At 64.5% G+C, this 12,825-nt stretch overlaps 1 protein-coding gene across 1 annotated transcript in view; it reads left to right on the top strand.

Annotated features, from left to right (window-relative positions):
- The window catches only part of COPG2 (COPI coat complex subunit gamma 2), a 302,894-nt gene that overhangs the window by 100,921 nt on the left and 189,148 nt on the right, over nt 1–12,825 (top strand). The window lies entirely within an intron of this gene.

The raw sequence follows: 12,825 nt of genomic DNA, 5'->3' as shown, positions 1-12,825 counted from the left end.
CTCCCCCTCAGATGTTCTGATAGGCCTCCCTTGGGGGCCATGCCCGCAGCCCCCCGCCTCGGGTGAAATCCACCCCCCCACCCCCGAGAAGAATCACTGTTGTGGAAGCCCCACCTGCCTCCCTGGGCTGCACTCTCCCCGTGGGCGCCTCTAGCCTTCCGTCGGTTGCCACTGACGCTTGCTTGTGCCTCAAAGACCCCAGCATTGCCCCCACGCTGCCATCAGCCCGGCGCTGTCCTCTTGGCACCAGCGCAGGCCCTCGCCTGAACGCTCACCGACACCCGACACGCCCGAACCCCAGTCTCCGGTAGAGCTCTCTTCTTGTCCCGCCCCCCCCCCCCCCCCCCCCAATCAACACCGCTCTAGCCCCCAGCCTCTAGGACTCTCAGGCACTGTGACAGTCTCTTTCCTTGGTCCCAATCTGCCCCTTCCCGGCCCTTGCCGCTGGCCCTCTCCCTAGGTTGTCCCTCCTCAGGTCAGACCCGCGACACGGTCCCCCTGCAGAGCACCGGCCCTGTGGTCCTCTCGTCTCTCCTCGTTTCCTGCCAACCAGACCTTCCCCTTGCGTCTTTCCTCCAGCTACTCTCCTTGGTCCTCTCGGGGGCTGTTCTCTCGTCTTCCTCACCCCCAGCCCTGCGTGGGTAACGACTCCTCAAGCTCCGTTAAAGAAGATGGTTCCCTTCGTACCTAGAGCTCCGCTCACGTCCCCGCCAGCTCCCCCCCGCCCCCAGCTTGCTGCCTGTCCATCGCCCCGCCTCCCCTCCTGTCCCACCCTGTCAACTCGACCCACCCCCCAGCCTGAACCCCGTCCCCAACGCCCACCCCATCCCTGCCGGATCCGTAGTAAAGAGCCTGGCCGAAGAGTTCCACCCTTGCCACCACATTCAAGGCTGCAGGAGCAGCCACTGCTCTCCGCCCACCGCTAGCCACCCCTTCTCCGCTCCTCCTTCCCCATGCCTCTGCCCCCGTTGGCGGGCCCCCGACGCGCCTCACTTCCAGCCCGCTGGCACCTCCGCCACCTCTCTGGATGTGGACATCCACATCTGCCACCTGCCTCTCATTTTCGCAAAACCCTCCTGTTGGTGTCCAGCCTGTCTTCCTTCCACCCACTCCACTCTCCATCCTCTCCTGCGGGGCCCTCTGAAGCCTGTCTGTCTCGGGGAGGTGACGCTCCCGCTGCAGTAGCCTCTCACGTTCAAGCTTCTCCCTTGCGACCTCTCCTCACGGGACGGGACGGGACGGGACGGGACGGGACGGGACGGGACGCATGGCTGCCCTTCCCCTAGTCGGCCCAGCAGAGCGCCCAGCCTCTTCCCTACGGCTCACGCCTCTCCTCTCAGAGCTCCCTAACGCCTGGCATTTAGTTGTATTCAGTCATCCCTTCTCCTTGGGGCTGTGCTCCCTCCCGTGTAGGGCCCTCACTGCTCACGCTCTTTCCATCCCCTCAGCGGGCCGCGTTCACTCCAGAAGCCATCTGCTGTCTCTCGTCTCGTCCTTCCGCTGGCTCCCACCACCGCCTTCCCTTGAGGCTCCCTCTTCCCTAGCCTTGGCCCGTCTCACCTTCCTGCCTCTTCCGTCTTCCCTTGCATCAAGCCACTGTCTACTGGCCTCTACGCGGTCCCGCCACTCAGTCCTCTGCTTCCTTCCTTTGCCCCCACGCCTTCCTTCTCTCTTCTTTCTTCGGGACCCATGCTGCGCCCCTGCCCATCGCCCTTGCTCTCCTGCTCCCAGTGGACCAGGTCGGGATCCACCCCGCTCTGCCCTCTTGCCCTCTTGGGCACGGTCCCCTCACAACACCCACATGCAGACTTTGAGACGCTCCTCTCGGTCTCCAGCCCTTTCTGCCTTGCCCTCTCTCTGTTGTCCCTCGGCTCCAGCCCGCAGGGCAAGAGCCCCCACCTCCCAGCCCCCACTGTCCCACCCCTCGCTCTCTCCCTCCGCGCCCCTTGGCTGGCAACGTCATCTTCTCCGACCCGACCTGTGACCCCGCGCTGGTCTGAAGGTCCCCGTCTATCCGTGCTTGCCTCTGCGGGCTCCTCCCGCCACGTGCTAGACTACCTCCATTCCTCTCCGGGTCCCCTGAAATAGCAGAAGCAGGCATTTGGTGATCTTTGCGAACCCTCACCTCCGCCTTGCTTCCTACCTGCTCCTCTGCCATTCCTAAGCGTGCCTGCCATCCACACCCTGGACTCCCTGCTCGTGAGTCCATCCCGAAGGCCCTGACGTGCTTCCTGAGCGGGGTGCCTCATAACTGCCAGCCTGCCCCGTTTCCTCTGTGTCACTACAGCCACTGTATCCCCTTTCCGCACCTGTTCCCCAGGGCTCCGGCTCTTCACACCCCCCCGGGCCGTGAGTCCCGCCTCCGCGCTCCCGCCCTGCTCCTGCCACGTGGCCTCCATTCCTCCCCTGCCAAGCCCCTTGCCCAGACATCGGGCCCGTGTCCCAACACCGCACGCTCTTCAGGCTGGCTTCCCCTTTTCCCACCCGGAGTCCCCCCGCACGTTCACGAGGTTCCCTCCCCTCTTCAGTCCCGCCTGCCCCTGTCTCTTCCCATCGGCTATCCTGACCCCACCCACAGCCCGCAGACCACCTGCTCACGGCTGCCCGAGACTCCACTATCGCCCTCTGCGCACGTCCCTGCTGTGCGGATTTCAACCCTTCTTGGCCCATCCTCCTCTTTTTCTCCCACTGTCGTCTCTGAGAGACCCTCGCGTCATCTTCAGCTCCCGTCCTCCTCGCCCTCGTAGCTGTCGGGCACGTGAGGCAGCCACCGTCTTTTCCCAGCAACTTGTGCCCTGGACGCCCTGCCCTCATGCTCCCCTCCTTGCCATCTTCATCGCCAACGTGCTGTGCCGAATCCATCTGCTCTCCCAGTTCGCTCCCAAGGCCCCTACCCTTTTAGCTGCCACCATTTTTGAGACGGTCACTCCTCCTCTGGGCGTCTCTCTGACCTTTCCCGTCTCCCCGTGCCCCACACTGACAGGGCTGTCTCCAGCACCTTCCAGGCCACTACCACCACCACCTCATCCTCCTCCGTTCTCCTCCCTCCCGCCTCTCCTGCGTTCCTTGATTCCTCGCCCACGCTGTGCTCTGCTCCCGGGTGCGCTTCCTCAGGGCCCTGGTCCACTCACGGGAACACACTTCCTTGATTCTCCACGTCCGGCCCTTCCTTCGGGCCCTTCGCCGGCCCTCGTGGCCCGCCACGTCCCTGGTCCTCTGTGCAAGCCTCTCCTGTCCCCAGCGGTCAGGCGCCACGGCCTGCCTCTCTCACGCTTCCGGCCGGCTGGACCGCCTCTCCTCGACCCTACTCTCCCGCGTCTTGCACGCTGCTCCCCTCACCTCCTGCCTCCAGGGCCCCATTTCCTTGCCTCTCCTCTCTGCTCCTCCCCTGCCTACAGAGCAACGGGACTGTCCTACCGGAGCCCGCGAACGTTCTTTCAGCTACCCTCTGTGACTCTTCCAGCGGGCCTCAGGACTTGGCGCTGCCGTGTGCTCCATGCTTAGTCCCTCGCCCCCGGCTCAACCCGCTTCGGCCGGTCGTCTTCGCCTCGCACACAACGTACTGAGTGAGCACGCTCCACCCACCAAGCCGTGCGCACGTCTCCGCGGACCCAGGCTGGGCTGTCCTCCTGGACCTGCGCGAACGGCCCCGCCTGTAACCTTTCACCTTTCCCTTCAGACCCCCTGTTGCACACTCTTCTGGCACACCTCTCGGGGAGCCCCTTCCCGTGACTCTCCGTTTTCCTTTCCCCGCAGCGCTCCTGCCTTCTTTCTGCCCTCCCTCCGCCCTCACGCCTGTGAACCCCAACCTCACACCACTGCGCTCAGTCTCCAGCTGCACAGTGCCCTGGGTTCTGCCATCGTCCGTCCGTCCTTGCCTCCTTCCTTCCTCCCTCCCTAGCAGGCTTCGCTCTCCCACATGTCCCCCCTAGTGCTGTCTGCTGTCTCCCCTACCGCCTGCCCCTTCCTTTCCTGTGGACCTCCCACCCGGTGCGCTCTGCTCACGTCCCCACAAGCCAGCTTCCTTTCGGCCAGCACTCCCGTCTCTCTCACCCTCCTGTCGCATGCGTCCTCGCCTCCGGGACCGCCACCTTGGCCCTGCGCTCCCTACCCACCGCCGGTGAATCCCAACCACCCCCATCCTTCCAGGGGCCTAGTCGGCTACATCCATTTGCTCGCTGTCTGCCTCGTCCTGGGTCCTCGACCCACACCCACGGCTGACGTTCCTGACTCTGAGGCCTCCGTCCACCCCGACTCAGGGGCCCATGTGCTCATGCTCGTGCTCCACCTCTCTGCCCAGCTCTCCACTCTCTGCCCCTTCCACCCAGTGATTCTCACCCGAGGATGCATGGCCCCCAAGGCAGCCTATCAGCAGCATCTTTCGGGCGTCTTTTTGTGTTTTCTTTTTCCTTTGTTTTTGGTTTTGTTTTTGTTCGAGCAGAGCACTGCTCCCCCTCAGATGTTCTGATAGGCCTCCCTTGGGGGCCATGCCCGCAGCCCCCCGCCTCGGGTGAAATCCACCCCCCCCACCCCCGAGAAGAATCACTGTTGTGGAAGCCCCACCTGCCTCCCTGGGCTGCACTCTCCCCGTGGGCGCCTCTAGCCTTCCGTCGGTTGCCACTGACGCTTGCTTGTGCCTCAAAGACCCCAGCATTGCCCCCACGCTGCCATCAGCCCGGCGCTGTCCTCTTGGCACCAGCGCAGGCCCTCGCCTGAACGCTCACCGACACCCGACACGCCCGAACCCCAGTCTCCGGTAGAGCTCTCTTCTTGTCACGCCCCGCCCCGCCCCGCCCCGCCCCCCATCAACACCGCTCTAGCCCCCAGCCTCTAGGACTCTCAGGCACTGTGACAGTCTCTTTCCTTGGTCCCAATCTGCCCCTTCCCGGCCCTTGCCGCTGGCCCTCTCCCTAGGTTGTCCCTCCTCAGGTCAGACCCGCGACACGGTCCCCCTGCAGAGCACCGGCCCTGTGGTCCTCTCGTCTCTCCTCGTTTCCTGCCAACCAGACCTTCCCCTTGCGTCTTTCCTGCAGCTACTCTCCTTGGTCCTCTCGGGGGCCGTTCTCTCGTCTTCCTCACCCCCAGCCCTGCGTGGGTAACGACTCCTCAAGCTCCGTTAAAGAAGATGGTTCCCTTCGTACCTAGAGCTCCGCTCACGTCCCCGCCAGCTCCCCCCCTCCCCCCCAGCTGGCTGCCTGTCCATCGCCCCGCCTCCCCTCCTGTCCCACCCTGTCAACTCGACCCACCCCCCAGCCTGAACCCCGTCCCCAACGCCCACCCCATCCCTGCCGGATCCGTAGTAAAGAGCCTGGCCGAAGAGTTCCACCCTTGCCACCACATTCAAGGCTGCAGGAGCAGCCACTGCTCTCCGCCCACCGCTAGCCACCCCTTCTCCGCTCCTCCTTCCCCATGCCTCTGCCCCCGTTGGCGGGCCCCCGACGCGCCTCACTTCCAGCCCGCTGGCACCTCCGCCACCTCTCTGGATGTGGACATCCACATCTGCCACCTGCCTCTCATTTTCGCAAAACCCTCCTGTTGGTGTCCAGCCTGTCTTCCTTCCACCCACTCCACTCTCCATCCTCTCCTGCGGGGCCCTCTGAAGCCTGTCTGTCTCGGGGAGGTGACGCTCCCGCTGCAGTAGCCTCTCACGTTCAAGCTTCTCCCTTGCGACCTCTCCTCACGGGACGGGACGGGACGGGACGGGACGGGACGCATGGCTGCCCTTCCCCTAGTCGGCCCAGCAGAGCGCCCAGCCTCTTCCCTACGGCTCACGCCTCTCCTCTCAGAGCTCCCTAACGCCTGGCATTTAGTTGTATTCAGTCATCCCTTCTCCTTGGGGCTGTGCTCCCTCCCGTGTAGGGCCCTCACTGCTCACGCTCTTTCCATCCCCTCAGCGGGCCGCGTTCACTCCAGAAGCCATCTGCTGTCTCTCGTCTCGTCCTTCCGCTGGCTCCCACCACCGCCTTCCCTTGAGGCTCCCTCTTCCCTAGCCTTGGCCCGTCTCACCTTCCTGCCTCTTCCGTCTTCCCTTGCATCAAGCCACTGTCTACTGGCCTCTACGCGGTCCCGCCACTCAGTCCTCTGCTTCCTTCCTTTGCCCCCACGCCTTCCTTCTCTCTTCTTTCTTCGGGACCCATGCTGCGCCCCTGCCCATCGCCCTTGCTCTCCTGCTCCCAGTGGACCAGGTCGGGATCCACCCCGCTCTGCCCTCTTGCCCTCTTGGGCACGGTCCCCTCACAACACCCACATGCAGACTTTGAGACGCTCCTCTCGGTCTCCAGCCCTTTCTGCCTTGCCCTCTCTCTGTTGTCCCTCGGCTCCAGCCCGCAGGGCAAGAGCCCCCACCTCCCAGCCCCCACTGTCCCACCCCTCGCTCTCTCCCTCCGCGCCCCTTGGCTGGCAACGTCATCTTCTCCGACCCGACCTGTGACCCCGCGCTGGTCTGAAGGTCCCCGTCTATCCGTGCTTGCCTCTGCGGGCTCCTCCCGCCACGTGCTAGACTACCTCCATTCCTCTCCGGGTCCCCTGAAATAGCAGAAGCAGGCATTTGGTGATCTTTGCGAACCCTCACCTCCGCCTTGCTTCCTACCTGCTCCTCTGCCATTCCTAAGCGTGCCTGCCATCCACACCCTGGACTCCCTGCTCGTGAGTCCATCCCGAAGGCCCTGACGTGCTTCCTGAGCGGGGCGCCTCATAACTGCCAGCCTGCCCCGTTTCCTCTGTGTCACTACAGCCACTGTATCCCCTTTCCGCACCTGTTCCCCAGGGCTCCGGCTCTTCACACCCCCCGGGCCGTGAGTCCCGCCTCCGCGCTCCCGCCCTGCTCCTGCCACGTGGCCTCCATTCCTCCCCTGCCAAGCCCCTTGCCCAGACATCGGGCCCGTGTCCCAACACCGCACGCTCTTCAGGCTGGCTTCCCCTTTTCCCACCCGGAGTCCCCCCGCACGTTCACGAGGTTCCCTCCCCTCTTCAGTCCCGCCTGCCCCTGTCTCTTCCCATCGGCTATCCTGACCCCACCCACAGCCCGCAGACCACCTGCTCACGGCTGCCCGAGACTCCACTATCGCCCTCTGCGCACGTCCCTGCTGTGCGGATTTCAACCCTTCTTGGCCCATCCTCCTCTTTTTCTCCCACTGTCGTCTCTGAGAGACCCTCGCGTCATCTTCAGCTCCCGTCCTCCTCGCCCTCGTAGCTGTCGGGCACGTGAGGCAGCCACCGTCTTTTCCCAGCAACTTGTGCCCTGGATGCCCTGCCCTCATGCTCCCCTCCTTGCCATCTTCATCGCCAACGTGCTGTGCCGAATCCATCTGCTCTCCCAGTTCGCTCCCAAGGCCCCTACCCTTTTAGCTGCCACCATTTTTGAGACGGTCACTCCTCCTCTGGGCGTCTCTCTGACCTTTCCCGTCTCCCCGTGCCCCACACTGACAGGGCTGTCTCCAGCACCTTCCAGGCCACTACCACCACCACCTCATCCTCCTCCGTTCTCCTCCCTCCCGCCTCTCCTGCGTTCCTTGATTCCTCGCCCACGCTGTGCTCTGCTCCCGGGTGCGCTTCCTCAGGGCCCTGGTCCACTCACGGGAACACACTTCCTTGATTCTCCACGTCCAGCCCTTCCTTCGGGCCCTTCGCCGGCCCTCGTGGCCCGCCACGTCCCTGGTCCTCTGTGCAAGCCTCTCCTGTCCCCAGCGGTCAGGCGCCACGGCCTGCCTCTCTCACGCTTCCGGCCGGCTGGACCGCCTCTCCTCGACCCTACTCTCCCGCGTCTTGCACGCTGCTCCCCTCACCTCCTGCCTCCAGGGCCCCATTTCCTTGCCTCTCCTCTCTGCTCCTCCCCTGCCTACAGAGCAACGGGACTGTCCTACCGGAGCCCGCGAACGTTCTTTCAGCTACCCTCTGTGACTCTTCCAGCGGGCCTCAGGACTTGGCGCTGCCGTGTGCTCCATGCTTAGTCCCTCGCCCCCGGCTCAACCCGCTTCGGCCGGTCGTCTTCGCCTCGCACACAACGTACTGAGTGAGCACGCTCCACCCACCAAGCCGTGCGCACGTCTCCGCGGACCCAGGCTGGGCTGTCCTCCTGGACCTGCGCGAACGGCCCCGCCTGTAACCTTTCACCTTTCCCTTCAGACCCCCTGTTGCACACTCTTCTGGCACACCTCTCGGGGAGCCCCTTCCCGTGACTCTCCGTTTTCCTTTCCCCGCAGCGCTCCTGCCTTCTTTCTGCCCTCCCTCCGCCCTCACGCCTGTGAACCCCAACCTCACACCACTGCGCTCAGTCTGCAGCTGCACAGTGCCCTGGGTTCTGCCATCGTCCGTCCGTCCTTGCCTCCTTCCTTCCTCCCTCCCTAGCAGGCTTCGCTCTCCCACATGTCCCCCCTAGTGCTGTCTGCTGTCTCCCCTACCGCCTGCCCCTTCCTTTCCTGTGGACCTCCCACCCGGTGCGCTCTGCTCACGTCCCCACAAGCCAGCTTCCTTTCGGCCAGCACTCCCGTCTCTCTCACCCTCCTGTCGCATGCGTCCTCGCCTCCGGGACCGCCACCTTGGCCCTGCGCTCCCTACCCACCGCCGGTGAATCCCAACCACCCCCATCCTTCCAGGGGCCTAGTCGGCTACATCCATTTGCTCGCTGTCTGCCTCGTCCTGGGTCCTCGACCCACACCCACGGCTGACGTTCCTGACTCTGAGGCCTCCGTCCACCCCGACTCAGGGGCCCATGTGCTCATGCTCGTGCTCCACCTCTCTGCCCAGCTCTCCACTCTCTGCCCCTTCCACCCAGTGATTCTCACCCGAGGATGCATGGCCCCCAAGGCAGCCTATCAGCAGCATCTTTCGGGCGTCTTTTTGTGTTTTCTTTTTCCTTTGTTTTTGGTTTTGTTTTTGTTCGAGCAGAGCACTGCTCCCCCTCAGATGTTCTGATAGGCCTCCCTTGGGGGCCATGCCCGCAGCCCCCCGCCTCGGGTGAAATCCACCCCCCCACCCCCGAGAAGAATCACTGTTGTGGAAGCCCCACCTGCCTCCCTGGGCTGCACTCTCCCCGTGGGCGCCTCTAGCCTTCCGTCGGTTGCCACTGACGCTTGCTTGTGCCTCAAAGACCCCAGCATTGCCCCCACGCTGCCATCAGCCCGGCGCTGTCCTCTTGGCACCAGCGCAGGCCCTCGCCTGAACGCTCACCGACACCCGACACGCCCGAACCCCAGTCTCCGGTAGAGCTCTCTTCTTGTCCCGCCCCGCCCCGCCCCGCCCCCAATCAACACCGCTCTAGCCCCCAGCCTCTAGGACTCTCAGGCACTGTGACAGTCTCTTTCCTTGGTCCCAATCTGCCCCTTCCCGGCCCTTGCCGCTGGCCCTCTCCCTAGGTTGTCCCTCCTCAGGTCAGACCCGCGACACGGTCCCCCTGCAGAGCACCGGCCCTGTGGTCCTCTCGTCTCTCCTCGTTTCCTGCCAACCAGACCTTCCCCTTGCGTCTTTCCTGCAGCTACTCTCCTTGGTCCTCTCGGGGGCTGTTCTCTCGTCTTCCTCACCCCCAGCCCTGCGTGGGTAACGACTCCTCAAGCTCCGTTAAAGAAGATGGTTCCCTTCGTACCTAGAGCTCCGCTCACGTCCCCGCCAGCTCCCCCCCGCCCCCAGCTTGCTGCCTGTCCATCGCCCCGCCTCCCCTCCTGTCCCACCCTGTCAACTCGACCCACCCCCCAGCCTGAACCCCGTCCCCAACGCCCACCCCATCCCTGCCGGATCCGTAGTAAAGAGCCTGGCCGAAGAGTTCCACCCTTGCCACCACATTCAAGGCTGCAGGAGCAGCCACTGCTCTCCGCCCACCGCTAGCCACCCCTTCTCCGCTCCTCCTTCCCCATGCCTCTGCCCCCGTTGGCGGGCCCCCGACGCGCCTCACTTCCAGCCCGCTGGCACCTCCGCCACCTCTCTGGATGTGGACATCCACATCTGCCACCTGCCTCTCATTTTCGCAAAACCCTCCTGTTGGTGTCCAGCCTGTCTTCCTTCCACCCACTCCACTCTCCATCCTCTCCTGCGGGGCCCTCTGAAGCCTGTCTGTCTCGGGGAGGTGACGCTCCCGCTGCAGTAGCCTCTCACGTTCAAGCTTCTCCCTTGCGACCTCTCCTCACGGGACGGGACGGGACGGGACGGGACGGGACGCATGGCTGCCCTTCCCCTAGTCGGCCCAGCAGAGCGCCCAGCCTCTTCCCTACGGCTCACGCCTCTCCTCTCAGAGCTCCCTAACGCCTGGCATTTAGTTGTATTCAGTCATCCCTTCTCCTTGGGGCTGTGCTCCCTCCCGTGTAGGGCCCTCACTGCTCACGCTCTTTCCATCCCCTCAGCGGGCCGCGTTCACTCCAGAAGCCATCTGCTGTCTCTCGTCTCGTCCTTCCGCTGGCTCCCACCACCGCCTTCCCTTGAGGCTCCCTCTTCCCTAGCCTTGGCCCGTCTCACCTTCCTGCCTCTTCCGTCTTCCCTTGCATCAAGCCACTGTCTACTGGCCTCTACGCGGTCCCGCCACTCAGTCCTCTGCTTCCTTCCTTTGCCCCCACGCCTTCCTTCTCTCTTCTTTCTTCGGGACCCATGCTGCGCCCCTGCCCATCGCCCTTGCTCTCCTGCTCCCAGTGGACCAGGTCGGGATCCACCCCGCTCTGCCCTCTTGCCCTCTTGGGCACGGTCCCCTCACAACACCCACATGCAGACTTTGAGACGCTCCTCTCGGTCTCCAGCCCTTTCTGCCTTGCCCTCTCTCTGTTGTCCCTCGGCTCCAGCCCGCAGGGCAAGAGCCCCCACCTCCCAGCCCCCACTGTCCCACCCCTCGCTCTCTCCCTCCGCGCCCCTTGGCTGGCAACGTCATCTTCTCCGACCCGACCTGTGACCCCGCGCTGGTCTGAAGGTCCCCGTCTATCCGTGCTTGCCTCTGCGGGCTCCTCCCGCCACGTGCTAGACTACCTCCATTCCTCTCCGGGTCCCCTGAAATAGCAGAAGCAGGCATTTGGTGATCTTTGCGAACCCTCACCTCCGCCTTGCTTCCTACCTGCTCCTCTGCCATTCCTAAGCGTGCCTGCCATCCACACCCTGGACTCCCTGCTCGTGAGTCCATCCCGAAGGCCCTGACGTGCTTCCTGAGCGGGGTGCCTCATAACTGCCAGCCTGCCCCGTTTCCTCTGTGTCACTACAGCCACTGTATCCCCTTTCCGCACCTGTTCCCCAGGGCTCCGGCTCTTCACACCCCCCCGGGCCGTGAGTCCCGCCTCCGCGCTCCCGCCCTGCTCCTGCCACGTGGCCTCCATTCCTCCCCTGCCAAGCCCCTTGCCCAGACATCGGGCCCGTGTCCCAACACCGCACGCTCTTCAGGCTGGCTTCCCCTTTTCCCACCCGGAGTCCCCCCGCACGTTCACGAGGTTCCCTCCCCTCTTCAGTCCCGCCTGCCCCTGTCTCTTCCCATCGGCTATCCTGACCCCACCCACAGCCCGCAGACCACCTGCTCACGGCTGCCCGAGACTCCACTATCGCCCTCTGCGCACGTCCCTGCTGTGCGGATTTCAACCCTTCTTGGCCCATCCTCCTCTTTTTCTCCCACTGTCGTCTCTGAGAGACCCTCGCGTCATCTTCAGCTCCCGTCCTCCTCGCCCTCGTAGCTGTCGGGCACGTGAGGCAGCCACCGTCTTTTCCCAGCAACTTGTGCCCTGGACGCCCTGCCCTCATGCTCCCCTCCTTGCCATCTTCATCGCCAACGTGCTGTGCCGAATCCATCTGCTCTCCCAGTTCGCTCCCAAGGCCCCTACCCTTTTAGCTGCCACCATTTTTGAGACGGTCACTCCTCCTCTGGGCGTCTCTCTGACCTTTCCCGTCTCCCCGTGCCCCACACTGACAGGGCTGTCTCCAGCACCTTCCAGGCCACTACCACCACCACCTCATCCTCCTCCGTTCTCCTCCCTCCCGCCTCTCCTGCGTTCCTTGATTCCTCGCCCACGCTGTGCTCTGCTCCCGGGTGCGCTTCCTCAGGGCCCTGGTCCACTCACGGGAACACACTTCCTTGATTCTCCACGTCCGGCCCTTCCTTCGGGCCCTTCGCCGGCCCTCGTGGCCCGCCACGTCCCTGGTCCTCTGTGCAAGCCTCTCCTGTCCCCAGCGGTCAGGCGCCACGGCCTGCCTCTCTCACGCTTCCGGCCGGCTGGACCGCCTCTCCTCGACCCTACTCTCCCGCGTCTTGCACGCTGCTCCCCTCACCTCCTGCCTCCAGGGCCCCATTTCCTTGCCTCTCCTCTCTGCTCCTCCCCTGCCTACAGAGCAACGGGACTGTCCTACCGGAGCCCGCGAACGTTCTTTCAGCTACCCTCTGTGACTCTTCCAGCGGGCCTCAGGACTTGGCGCTGCCGTGTGCTCCATGCTTAGTCCCTCGCCCCCGGCTCAACCCGCTTCGGCCGGTCGTCTTCGCCTCGCACACAACGTACTGAGTGAGCACGCTCCACCCACCAAGCCGTGCGCACGTCTCCGCGGACCCAGGCTGGGCTGTCCTCCTGGACCTGCGCGAACGGCCCCGCCTGTAACCTTTCACCTTTCCCTTCAGAACCCCTGTTGCACACTCTTCTGGCACACCTCTCGGGGAGCCCCTTCCCGTGACTCTCCGTTTTCCTTTCCCCGCAGCGCTCCTGCCTTCTTTCTGCCCTCCCTCCGCCCTCACGCCTGTGAACCCCAACCTCACACCACTGCGCTCAGTCTCCAGCTGCACAGTGCCCTGGGTTCTGCCATCGTCCGTCCGTCCTTGCCTCCTTCCTTCCTCCCTCCCTAGCAGGCTTCGCTCTCCCACATGTCCCCCCTAGTGCTGTCTGC

This window comes from Equus caballus, chromosome 4 (genome assembly GCF_041296265.1).
Source record: "Equus caballus isolate H_3958 breed thoroughbred chromosome 4, TB-T2T, whole genome shotgun sequence".
Taxonomy (NCBI): domain Eukaryota; kingdom Metazoa; phylum Chordata; class Mammalia; order Perissodactyla; family Equidae; genus Equus; species Equus caballus.
Note: the sequence above shows the minus strand (reverse complement) of the source record. Positions and strands in the feature narration are given on the sequence as shown.